Consider the following 12,652-nt stretch of genomic DNA (forward strand, 5'->3'; position numbering starts at 1 on the left):
AGAAAATGTCATTTCAAATGTACATCAATTTTTTGTATTTATGGAAAATGCCATTTCAAAATGTAAACAAACTACCAGCATTTTCACTGCTATTGATTCATCTTTCATTATGGACCTTCACCAGAGGCCCTAGTTTATTTATTTGTAAAATTAAGGGTTTGAAAGTAGTTAATCTTCCTTATCCTTAACAGCTCCAGAGTTTTATGAGAGGCACAGCAGTATAATGGAAAAGAAGACTGGGCTTCAGGACCATAGCTCTATGGTGAAATAAATTTTCTACAGACATTAGCATGAACTTAATCTCACTGAGCCTCAGTTTCTCATCTGTAAAATGGGAGGAATAAAATTAGCACCCTCTACATCATACTATGTTTTATGAATTTATATGCAATAAAATGAATTATCATTATTTTTCTCTTGCTACATTATCATCAGAGCCATTCTCTTATCACTGACAAAACAGAACCTCTTGAGGATGCCCATTAACTAACCTTTAATCCTATATTTTGCAGCTCACTTTTCTGTGTACAATTTCTCCATTGATAAAATGGAACTAATGCTAGAATCATAGCTGTAGAGCTAGAAAGGATTTCAGAGATGACCTATTCCAACCCCCTCATTTTAGAGATGAAGAAACTAAGAGCTGGGAAGGTTAAGTGATTTGTCCAAGACCAGTAGTGGGTGGCAGAGTTGGAATTCAAAACCAAGCCCTTTGATCCTAAATCTAGCACGCTTTCCATTTCACCATATTAATTAAAATCTACCCAGTCTCAAAGAGATGTTACTCTTACTTAGCATGCAGCAAGCTTTGCCATCTTGCCAACTCCAACATTCAATATTTTTACCAGCTCATCTTTCCCCACAGAGGTGCACTAGTAGTGAAATGAATGAAATCAGTGTTCTTTTTCTACATGCCTGGCACCAATTCATATCCTGGACAAGGAGTCAAGTGACTATTTCAAAAGCTGATTTATATAGCTTTTTATATTTGCAAAGCACTTTATTACCATTTTCATTAGTCTTCACAATAATCCTTGTGTTGGGGAAATGGAGGCATAAAGCCAAGGTCATTCAGTCACTCCATTTCTGGCGAGGTCTCCATCCAAACTCATGGTCCTTAAGTTTTCCAAGCTGTTATTTAACCCACTGTTTACACTGTGGCAAAGCATTGATTCATATCCATGAAGCTCTTAAGATTCCTCTGAAGAATAGAGAAATTCTCCAAATGAAGTGGTCCAACTGCTACAAACCCTGTTCCCTTTAAAGAAAGACATTTTAGACTGCCATCCTTGTTTATCTTGATGAATCTGAAAATTATGAAGCACTTTGGACAGTCCCCAGTTAAAGACCGAAGACACTATGCTCAGCATAACAGCAATGGTGGGTAGCAAATGAAATATCCTGCATTTCACTCCAGCTACCTTCTTGAATTTAACCATTGGTTGAAACCTGTAAATTGATGCAAAACAGAGCATCCGAAAATGCATCCCCAAAAATGAATCACCTTTTTTCTAAAATATTGAATTAGAGAATATATGTTCTCATGGCTTGGATTGGAATATGAATTAAATAGCATTAGATTAAAAGAATGAAAGGGTGTTTTTTTTCTTTATGTGGCTTCCCCAAAATCAGAGAACTCAGAAAAATTAAAATATTTTTTTATATATTGGTAACATTCATATCTGATAGCGATAAAAATATTTGGTTGAGTGGGAGAAAGGCAAACACAAAGGAAAAGAGATTTATTATTATTTTGTTCTAGGTACTATGCTAAGCATTGGGATATGAATACAAGCTAGAAGAAAGAAGGTCCTATCCTAAAAAAAAGCTTACACTCTCCTGGGATGAAATAATACAGAAAAAGAAGCTGGGATTATTGGAAGAAGTTGCCAAGCCCAGGATTATGGTTTTGAAATCCATAGTTCAAGCACAGGGTCAAATGGGAAATAAATGATGGCTAACTTGGGCTTCTCCAAAAAAATGGAAGCCTCATAGGAGGAACTAACCAGTGGGGAAAGGGGACAAGCTTTGCAGGGGGATATTACAGATTGGGAAAGCCACAAGATTGGTTGGAGGTTGCATGGTGAGAGAAGTTCCATGAAGATTTTGAATGCCTTGAATGAGATGCCATTGGAATGTAGTAGAAATCCATGGAAGTTTAGGAAAACCACAAAGTTTCCCTCAGATGAATATTTTTATATTTCATTAATTCATGTGAATTTGCACTCTATAAGAGATGGGTTACTAAGAGAAGCTTGCATTTTTATAACCTTTTCTCATGGAGAGCTCAGACAAACACTGGCAAGGGAACAATCACCAGACTCATTTTTTAAAATGTGATCTTCCCTACCTCCTTGAAGTGATAGGTGAATCTGGGGTCCCATTAGGAGTTTGGGGATGAAAAGAAATAAATAAAAATGGCATTCCTTAGTGCAGAAACTAATTCTATTTTGGTTTTTATTGTTATCTCTATAGCAGTTCATCGGATGAGAATATGACTCAAATGTTTTCTATCCTAAATACAGCTGCCTCTCATTATGACAGCATATCAGTAGCCAACACATTTGTTTTCCATAATAAGTGTGTATCCCAACAGAATGCACAAGATTCTGCGACTATGGAAGAAAATTGATGAGAGATATTGCTGTAGTCCTTATATCTGACATGAGTCAAAGTTAGATATTGATAATGAAGAAAACTGTAAATTGGACTCTTTAAAGGTTACTTTGTTTTGAAAAAAATTTAACTAGATAATGGAGATGGGCATTTAGGTAAGTTTAAAATGCTCAGCAATGGTTGACTGGAAGATAAAGTACCCTGGATAAACTTTGGTGTTTTCAGGTCAATGACTAATCCTGTGGACCTATCAGGGTTTTGATCCCCTCAGAATGTGCCCAAATAATTATACTTGGAGTAACTCTCTGTAGATCATAAATCAAATTAAATATGGGGAAGATAATAATAATAATAATAATATAGAATATAGAAAATTTACATAGTACTTTAAAATTTGCAAAGCAAATTCACAAATACTATTTGATCTTCACAATTGTAGGTGGCAAATGCTATTATTCATAAACATGAGGTAGATAGAGGTTAAGTGACTCAATTAGCATTACACAGCTAGTAAGAATGAAGCTAGTTTGAACTCTAATTTCCTTGATTTCAGATCCCCCATACTTTCCACTTTGCATTCAAGAGGCCCATGGAATCCCCACCAAACTGGTACCATCAAGTAAGCCCAAATGTTTACCTTTATCTGGTTACAGCATCTTAAATGAGCCATTTAACTGACCATACCTATTTGGAATGATGAATAATAGTATAAAATGTTATGACATTCCTTAGGTTGTATATCTATATAGATATAGATATAGATATATAGATATATATATATAGATATAGATATATATATAGCTGTTTTGACAGACCCATTAAAACATGAACTCTTTGAGGGTAAAACTACCTTTAATTTTGATTGCCTAACACTCATTGCATTGCATGACACATACAGACAATCTATGATCACCACAACCTCTCCCACACTTCCAGACTACAACCTATCTATGTCCTTAAATCCTTTGGAATTTGTGTCCATGTTCTCCAATAAATCTTCCACAGGAGTTCCATGCAATGAACAAGGAGAGGGGCTCTAGATCATCCGCTACTTCATTGATGCCAGTGGAACCTGTACATCATTTATCCTTTTCATTCACTGCAAGACTGGCTTTCCTCCTTTTCCAAATGAAATTGACATCTCAAATAATATCATTTGTACCAGATCTATGTCTTTGTTGGTAATATCTACTCAACAACTATTCATCTCTCCATGGCTCTTTCAATAATCCATAATTCAATCCTACAGAGAAAATAGTTCAAGATTTAGAACATTAGAAAAACTCTAAAAGAATAATAATAATAAAATGATGGACTTTTGGTTCAAAAAGAAGTTTGTGGTCCTTAAATAGCTTCCTGATGGCAATTTAACCCACTTTTGTCCTCTTCAATTCCAGGCTCATTTTACTATTTATCCCCAAAGAACATTCAGTGTACCAATGGATGAGCTCTGGGTGCTCTCCATCAAACTGCACATCAGAGTCTGCACAAAAGGTATCTCTCACCTACTTTTTGTGTATAGATATATTAAAATTTTTTGAATTATTGTGGATCTCATTTAGGAGACTACACAGTTCCCTGGACCTTGATAAATCAAAATAATGTCCTCTCTAAACAGGAGTATCTGGAAGAATTCTTCATCAGAGGAAATTTCTCTTCCAGTGGGATCATGTAGACTGCTATTTATGAAAGCCTATTTATCACATCATTCCTCCATCAAGAATGGGCTTATAAAGTCATTCTCATAAATATTCTGTAGAAATGAAAAAGTAGGCAAATAAGTTGTTATTGATGTTTTCTCAGCCTTCCTCATAGGATGATAAGGTCTGAACCTTTTTTCAAGCCTTTGGTATTCTTTTCCCTTTCATATTATCTTGAGACTTGATCCCTTAGCACCTTCAAAATTGCATCATTGCAGTGTTGACCTCTTTTAGCTTTTCTTCCCACCTTGGTTTGCTTTAGTATCACTTTTAAAAATCCCTTTAGAGATTGTGATGTTAAATTCCAAGTCTCATGGATCCACCATCATTATCAGAAAAAGAGTTTCTTAAAGAAATACTGACATTTTTTTCTATTCTCTCTCTCTCTCTTTTTTTTTTTTGGTGTGTGTGTGGGGGGGGTATTAATTGTTCTCCTGAGGAATATGAATGAATACAATCTCTCTACATGGTATTTTCCCAGCAATTGACATTCATGGGACATTTCCAATATAGCTGCTAAGACAGTCCATATTGGTTGGCTGGTCAAAAGCAAAAGGAAGTGACATGAAGATGCAGGAATGTAGTGCCAGGTTCAAGTTGGGGAGGTGAGGAGGAAAAATAAAGTGAAAGAAAATGTTATGGCCTCCTGGATTTGGATACTTCAGCCTCACATTGCAAATACTAAACACCTTTTTCTCATCCCTCTCTTTCCATATCAGGAGATGCAAGCTACAGAAGAATTAGAGTTTCTAAATCAAGCTATACAAAATTGAGACTTACCATTTCATGTACTTTTCTCTTTTATCTATTCCACTTTCTCTTTTGTCTATTCCACTTTGAACATATTAATTCTTATTTTAATTTGTATTTATGTTTTCTTCTTTAAACAATCTCTTACTTTCTGTCTCAGAATCAATGCTGTGTATGGCTTCTATGTCAGAAGAACAGTAAGGGCTAGGCAATGGGGGTTAAGTGATTTGCCCAGAGTCATATATAGCTTGGAAGTGTCTGAGGCCAGATTTTAAGCCAGCAGCATCACCAAGCCATCTAGCTGCCTTTAGTATTTGTTATGTTTTGATTCTTTTTTTTTTTATTTTAAGAGGTAGTTCTTCTAGAAATATGGAGTAAGAAGTTGAGAGCCCCAGTCTTGATGTTTTGTTTGCCCAGGAGCTATGCCCAGAATTATCAAGAGTTGTTTAAAGTGCCCCAGGGTCCATGCTGCCATCTTGTTATGAGATACATTTTCTCCTTCCCCTGTGATAAGACACAGATAGCTCTTGAAGTCAATGAATTTTGTGATTTTCCTCTCCTTACTAAAAAATGGCAAGAGAGATGCAGAGGCATTGAGCTCTGAGAGTCGGGATGGTAGGAAAAGTGTGATTGTGATTTCTTATTAATGTCAAAGGCAGGGAAGTAAAGATTTTGTGAGAAAGCCATTGAATTATCTGATTTCTCCTGCTCCTCCGGTAACAACCATGACCATAGGGAGGAAATTATGTTTGTTGCAGTTTTCTATTACTGTGTTTTCACTAATTAAAATGTTTGCTATACTACAGAGGAGGACTAGATGATTTATTAACACCTGGATATAAAAGGATAATGTTTCAGGGGTTGGTGCCTGAGCTTTGAGTTAATTAAAATAAGAGGCAACAGGAAGGCAATGCTAGGGAGACCATAGACCTCACCTCTTGGGTCCTAGCTATAATTCTTAAATAGCTACAAAAACTTGGCTTGGGGAGGCAGCTAGGTGGCTCAGTGGATTGAGAGCCAGGTCCAGAGACAGGAGGTCCTGGGTTCAAATCTGGTCTCAAACACTTCCTAGCTGTGTTATCCTGGGCAAGTCACTTGATCCCCATTGCCTAGCCCTTACCACTCTTCTGCTGTAGAATCAATAGTATTGATTCCAAGACAGAAAGTAAGGGTATAAAAAAAAATCTTGGCTTGAGTCTTCTGTATTTTTTGGTCCCTCCATATTCTGATTGTCTCATAAGATAACACTGTAATATTTTACTTTCTTCTTCTGGCACATAGTATCATATAAATATTAGCTACTATTATTCTTCCATAAGATTCTAGGAATTATTTCACATTCAAAATAATCATTTGGCTGCCATAATACTCTGTTGAGGAATGAAATAAACTATTGGCCTGGTAAATTCTCAGCTCTTCTGGTTTTGACAACTTATCCCTGACCATGTTTTCCAATATGTTTTACCCTATTCCTCTTAACTACCTTTCCACAGAAATCAAGGAATATTAAAGTATATTTTGATGTAATTTGGAATGTCGTTTTAAATATTTCATTTAATTCTTCTCCTTTTGCAACAAACAGCAGCACATATCATTGAATTATCCTGATGGGGATGTTTTTGCAAAGTCCTGTCATAACCACTGCAATATGATATAAGTAAGAATTCCACAAATTTTACATTACTTGCTGCCTTTAGATGCAAGAAGAAATTCTACATTTGTGTTCCAAGCAGAATTTGTGTACAGTTCTCCCATTTTGCTACAATTCTCTTTTTTCTTCAGATTTCATCTATAAAGAAAATGACAGAACTATTTAGAATATCAATAGCATTGTTCATATTTAGAGATAAAATAAAACTGTGTGATTCTGTATGTCTTCTTTTCCCTTTTTTGGCTCTCTGCCATCCTCACTGTAAAAATATATAGTGGGCCATATAGGACTGAGGGCCGCTTTGTCATTTTCTCATTTCAAGCATTGCCATGGCCAAAGAATTCATCATGAAGTGTCCAGGCTTTCCATTAGTGATCTCATCATGCTGAGTTAGATTGTTCCTTGGTAAGCCAATATTGTCTGCTGCCAGGACCATACTCTAAGCCTTTCTAGTTAAGCAAAGTCTTCTTGGACTGGTTCTTCACTTGCCAGCTGTTCGATTTGCCTTTGAGACCACGGTGAGCATCTCCCACAATAATGAAGCACCAGAGTAAGATGATAGAAGTTCCATGTACCACAAGGGATACAAATGGGCAAGCTCTCATATTATTCTATATTCTCACAAGAATCATAGTACATAAAAGAAAATCTATGAAGTGAGATTTTTAAATCCTTTATAATTTATTAATTTAATTTAACAAATATATCAAATAGTGAATATGTGCATAGCAAGCAAATGATTGTTACCCTCAGATGTTTATATTCTACCATAGAAGTAGAGAAAATGCATTTTATGTAGAGGTAAGTAAAATGTAAATAGAGAAAAAGAGAAATAGAGAATTAGAATGATAACAGACATATATAAACAATACACAAAAATCTGGATGATAGAGACAGACAGACAGATAGACATGCAGACATATGGATGGATGGATGGATGGATAGATAGATGGATAGATAGATGGATGGATGGATAGATAGATAGATAGATAGACAGATAGACAGACAGACCGGAAGGGAGGGAGGGAGGGAGGGAGGGAGAGAGGGAGAGAGAGAGAGAGAGAGAGAGAGAGAGAGAGAGAGAGAGAGAGAGAGAGAGAATAGACAGATAATCCATTAAGCACTAACAATTAAGCCTATGGGGATACAAACATGAGAAAATAAGATAGTTCCAACTTTTAAAGGACTTGCCTTCTATGAAGAGAACACAAAATATAAAAGGATCTTGAAAGAGGAGGTAAGGGATGCTGGCTTGGGATCCTAAAGATAGTGAAATCCCAACCAGGAATTTACTCATTAGGAGAACATGATCCAGGGCATCCTGAGGAGGGAAATTGGGCTAAAGAGGTGAAAGTGTCTGGAGTGTGACTTGAGCTAGAAATATGCATATATATTACATATATGTATATATATATATGTGTGTGTGTGTGTGTGCTTATATGTATATATACATAAAAAACAATTACAAGACCAACAGGGTGTCAATAATGTTACTCATGTATGACCTGACAACTGAACAAGTATGTGGTGAGCTTGAGAGAAGTTACCATTTGGTTTTGTTTTTTAAAACCCTTAATATCATTCAAAGACAGAAGAGCAGCAAGAGCTAGGCAATCTGGGCTGAGTGACTTACCCAGAATCCCACAGCTAGGAGGTGTCTGAGGCCAGATTTGGACTCAGGACCTCTGGATACCAGACCTGTGCTCTTACCTACTGAAACATCTGAGTGCCTCCAGAAACTCTTTTATTTTCCCTTTCTTTATGTCTTCAATGTTTAGCCCAGTTCTAGGTATATAGTAGATGCTTAATAAATATTAAATGACTGACTTATTGAGCTGTACTTTCTTAGGATTCAAAATTCCACTGTTAAAAAGGATCTCTGGGGGCATGTAGGTCAACCCATACCAGAAAAGGAACATTGATCAGAATTTACCTGGCATCTAGTTCTTCAGCTCAACTTCCTGATCTCACAAATAATGAAACAGACAGCTAGAAAGGCTGAGATTTGCCCAAGATCACAAAAAGTAATTAATGGAAGAGATAGATTTCAACTCTGGGTCTTCTGGCTGCAAAAACAATGCTCTTTCTATTTTTTTTAAATCCTACTCAGAAAGAAAAAAAAAGATAATTTTACTATCAAAAAGTCATATTGGAAAAAATATATATCAAGGGATTAAATTTTTCCATATAAACCAGACATAAATGTTTTGGTGAGCTCTCAGCATTCACTGTTGTACTTACATCAGCAAATACATTGTACTACTTTGACCTGAGGGAAAAAATAAGTGAATTTGAAATTTGATTGTCATTGATGACCTATTTCCTTCCTTACTGACAGATAAACATGCTGAGTTTTGTCCCAGTCTTTCAGCAAAGATAAGCAGGAAATTTAATGAAATTTAAAATGTTACTGAAATGTAGATCCACAGTCACTTTAATGAATTCTGTGTAGCTATTTGTTTAATGGGCATGTATCTCCTTTTTATGTAATTGTGTTAATAGAATGGAGGCAACTGATGGAGACAACTGCTCCAAAGAGAGGCAAATTAAAAATCACAATTAAAAAATGTAAACTGATTTTATGCAAATGATGGTAAAAGATATATTTTCCTAGCATAGAATAATCACTGTCCATTGATTGGTTATAACTCGTTTCAGGGAACGCCCAAGATAACTCTCTCTTCTTTTCATCTAGTGCCTCTTCTATCCCACCACCACTGACAAACATTCTTCTCTTCACCTATGACCTGCCCCAGAGACATTTATTTTGGTCTAAAAACTAGGCAAGAATAAGGAAAAGGGGGTTGATGAAATGATTATGGAAGGTTGTTTAATGATTACAACTACAGCTTAATGCAGGAAACTGAGACACTCTTCTCAGGGGTCTTCCCAGGGGTCTCTATGTTCTGAACCCCTTTGGAACCAAATATAGTCTTTAGAGAGTCTAGGCATCTTAGAAAAGGGCTAGGCTCTCTCTTATCTCCCTCTTTCAATTGTTTATGTTCTTATTCTTAATATCAGAGGGGGAAAAATAATGTAACCTTAGATTTGATTGGTATCTACAATTTCCCTAAAAGGAGAAGAGGAGGAAAATAACGTTTTTTTTCTTTTTTTATTAAATTTTATTTCATCAATTTAAAACATTATTCCTTGGTTACAAGAATCATATACTTTCCCTCTCTCCCCTCCCTCACCCTTCCCATAGCCCACACATAATTCCACAGGGTGTGTCCTTAATCAGAACCTATTTCCATGTTGTTGATGTTTGCATTACGATGTTCATTTAAAGTCTACATCTCCAATCATATCCCCTCGACCCATGTCATCAAGCAGTTGTTTTTCTTTCTTGTGTTTCTACTCCCACAGTTTTTCCTCTGGATGTGGATTGTGGTTTTTCTCATAGATCCCTCCAGATTGTTCAGGATCACTGCATTGCCACTAATGGAGAAATCCATTACATTCGGTTGTACCACAGTGTGTTAGTCTCTGTGTATAATGTTCTCCTGTTCTTCTCCTCTCACTCTGCATCACTTCCTGGAGGTCATTCCAGTCTCCGTGGAATTCCTCCACTTTATTATTCTTCTTAGCACAATAGTATTCCATCACCAACATATACCACAATTTGTTCAGCCATTCCCCAATTGAAGGGCAGCCCCTCATTTTCCAATTTTTTGGCACCACAAAGAGCGCAGCTATGAATATTCTTGTACAAGTCTTTTTCCTTCTTATCTCTTTGGGGTACAAACCCAGCAGTGCTATGGCTGGATCAAAGGGCAGACAGTCTTTTATCGCCCTTTGGGCATAGTTCCAAACTGCCCTCCAGAATGGTTGGATCAATTCACAACTCCATCAGCAATGAATTAATGTCCCAACTTTGCCATATCCCTCCAGCATTCATTACTTTCCTTTGCTGTCATGTTAGCCATTCTGTTAGTTATGAGGTGATACCTCAGAGTTGTTTTGATTTGCATCTCTCTGATTATAAGAGACTTAGAACACTTTTTCACGTGCTTATTAATAGTTTTGATTTCTTTAACTGAAAATTGCCTATTCGTGTCCCTTGCCCATTTATCAATTCGAGAATGGCTTGATTTTTTTGTACACTTGATTTAGCTCTTTGTAAATTTGAGTAATTTAACCTTTGTCAGAGGTTTTTGTTATGAAGATTGTTTCCCAATTTGTTGCTTCCCTTCTAATTTTGGTTGCATTAGTTTTATTTGTACAGAATCTTTTTTTTTAATTTAATGTAATCAAAATGATTTATTTACATTTTGTGATTTTTTCTAACTCCTGCTTGGTCTTAAAATCTTTCCTTTCCCCAAGATCTGTCATGTATACTATTCTGTGTTCACCTAATTTACTTATAAAGTTTTTCAATATATAATTTTAATCAGGTATAGGACAGCTATTTATTTCTTCTACATAAAAGAAGTTCCAAACCCAAAAGGCTTTCATAAATATATATTAACAAACATATATTTATTTTTTAAAATAGTATTTATTTTATAACTCCTCCATCCCACTCCTCACAGAAGCATTTCCAAACCTTCTCTTCTCTCCATCAAGAGTTTGGAGCCTGCCATGTCCAACTGATTGCATTTAACTCATAAAAAAATGTTGTGGGAGAAGGAATAGATATGGTACCTCTATCTACAGCATAAATTGGACACTTTTATCCTGTGGGATTACTGGTTCAATTCTCCAATGTCAATGCAAAACATTTTTTTAAAATACTTATAGCCTGGTCTTTCAACATAGCTTTCTCAAATCCACATGTATAAGACTTTCATTTAGAATAGTTCATAGTAAACCTTGATAAAGATCAAAATTCCTGGGGACAAACTGTTGGAAATTCCCCCTTGACTAGTATCATTTGTATTACTATTTCTCCAGATTTTAGTATGTACTTTGGGCTAGTTTTCAGTGAAACAAGCAACATTCAAGAATGAAGCACATTTTATAACCCTAAATTGTCAAGTCCACAGGGCAGAGTCTACACCTGGATTTGGTCCCATCTTCTATACTGCCTCCATATATTGGTACATTTCATCTTCTATAACTTCAAACACATCTAGCTTTGGGGGAAAACCACTGTGTTCTGAGAAAAATCAAACGAGGGGTGGGAGCTTTTATTTTTCATCAACGTCTCCATAAAGGAAGTCATTTAAAACCATTTAACTGACTTATAACATTCCTTTATTTCTCCTGTCTGATTTACTGTCTTGATACAACAGTTCCCCAATACATTAGAAAGCCTTGGAGCCTCTTGCTGATACTAAGCAGACACTCTAAGCCTAAGCCTCTTGGTCTCCCTGTTTCTATTTTCTCCTCAAAGTATATTATTAGACAAGTGCATATTTTAGTATATGAGTCACATGGAAAACTTACCAATGTGTTACTGCATAATTTTGATCAAGATCATGTCCTTGATATTTCTACACTGTCCTTTACCTACATGGTTCCTTTAGTTCCATTCCGGCATATCTATGAAGTGTGTATTTCATCCCTTTGCCACAGCGTTATGAGTACCTGTAATTATTAATTAACTATTAATTATTCATTAATCTCCTGCTGTGCCTGTCCCTTGAGGGATGAGGAAGAAGAAATTCAGTGAACAAGACTTCTGTAAGTATAATATTTTCATTATCATGCTAAAGGACCTTTTAGGTTTTCCAAGTGCATTACAAATAATATCTAAGATTTAGTGTTATTATCATCTCCACTTATTGATGAGGAAACTCAGGATAGGAGACATTAACTGACTTACCCAGAGTCACACAACAAATGAATGACTGAAACAGGAGTTCAGTGCACTTCTCTCAAAATGTAAGTGCATCACTCTAACCACTATGTAAATCAAACTGCCTTAGGAAACTAACATAGCTCCTAAGGGGAATACAGGGAAGGATGGAGCATGGACCCATCTCTCATGGAA

The 12,652-nt window shown here is 36.0% G+C and overlaps 1 long non-coding RNA gene across 1 annotated transcript in view; it reads right to left on the reverse strand.

The window, feature by feature from the left end:
• The window catches only part of LOC103091880 (uncharacterized), a 31,806-nt gene extending 19,481 nt beyond the window's left edge, over positions 1 to 12,325 (reverse strand). Inside the window, exon 1 of the long non-coding RNA XR_008914225.1 lies at positions 12,106 to 12,325. This is a non-coding gene — a long non-coding RNA (uncharacterized LOC103091880). The remainder of the gene's footprint in view (positions 1 to 12,105) is intronic.
• Between the last annotated feature and the right edge of the window lie 327 nt (positions 12,326 to 12,652).

Source organism: Monodelphis domestica, chromosome 8 (genome assembly GCF_027887165.1).
Source record: "Monodelphis domestica isolate mMonDom1 chromosome 8, mMonDom1.pri, whole genome shotgun sequence".
Taxonomy (NCBI): Eukaryota; Metazoa; Chordata; class Mammalia; order Didelphimorphia; family Didelphidae; genus Monodelphis; species Monodelphis domestica.